Raw genomic sequence first — 1333 nt, 5'->3', positions numbered from 1 at the left:
ACATCACACTTTATTCTTTTAAATTTTAATTATTAAAAAATATCGAAAAGATTCATTTTTTATTATTTGTTCTTATCTTCTCTACTCTCCCTTCATTATTTTTTTTTTGGAAATTTTTTTTAGGTTTTCTCGAGCTACGTTATGGAAGAATTATTGATAAATTTCGGTATTAAATATTTTGTGTTCTTTTAGTGTTATTAAGTTAAGAAAAAAAAAAAGCCTTATATTCAAGCAAAATATACTTAACCAAATCTAATCAAGTTGTTATAACAATTTTTTAAATCACGCGCTTCCTCCTCCTCCTCCTTCTCCTCCTCCTCCTTCTAAATTCACGCAGGTTCTTCTTCCCTCTTCCTCCTCCTTTCCAATGTTACGTGTTCTTCTTTTTTTTTTTTCTTTTTTGTTATCGTCATCACCAACAATACCAACATTTTGCTAATATCTTTATTAGTTCTGATTTTTTCTGATGCCATCATTAAATAATTTCGATTCATTTCTTAGTTTATTTCAGTTCATTTGTGTGTTAATTGAGGTTCACTTGATACTCCTGATAAGTATTGACCAAATTTTTTATTCTTTAAGTAATTTTTTAACTGTTTGTTCAAATTTGAATTGAATTCGGTTCATTTGTGAATTGAGTTAGGTTCACTTGATACTACTTCTAAGTATTCACCAAATCTGTTATTCCTTAAGAAATTCGGATTATCTCTTAGTTTAATCGAGTTCATTTGCATGGAGAAATGAATTGAAATGTGCTTTTCTTGCTGATTGAATGTTTTATGTTTATCACTTTTTGTTCAAATCTAAATCGAATTCGGTTCATTTGTGAATTGAGTTAGGTTCACTTGATACTACTGTTAAGTATTCACCAAATCTGAACTAACTTCGATTCATTTCTGGATCTAAATGAACCTCAATTAAAAGGAGGAAAAGAAAAAATGCAGCAACAATAAAAAATGACGATTGAGAAAAAATACACACAAAAAAAGAAGGAACGCGAAAAAGAAGAAGGAGGAAGGCGAAGAGCACGAAGACAAAGACTAAGAAGCAGAAGCGTTATTGAAACGTGTGTGTGTACACGCAGGTATAATAAAAGTGGTTTTTGTTGAGTTTGGACTTGTTTAGTTGGACTTAGATACGAAAATGTTTGAATGTGTAGTTAGACTGTAATAAAAAAATTTTTTAATAATTTTTTTATTTTTTAGAATATTTAATAAATTTTTAAAATAAAAACAAAGTATTAAAAATAAAAAAATATTTTTTAAAAAAGATATAATTGATATTTTTTTATAAGATCTTTTTTTAAAAAAACAAATATTTTTTATATAATAAA

This window comes from Arachis ipaensis, chromosome B06, assembly GCF_000816755.2.
Source record: "Arachis ipaensis cultivar K30076 chromosome B06, Araip1.1, whole genome shotgun sequence".
Taxonomy (NCBI): Eukaryota; Viridiplantae; Streptophyta; class Magnoliopsida; order Fabales; family Fabaceae; genus Arachis; species Arachis ipaensis.
This window is presented reverse-complemented; position numbering follows the sequence as displayed.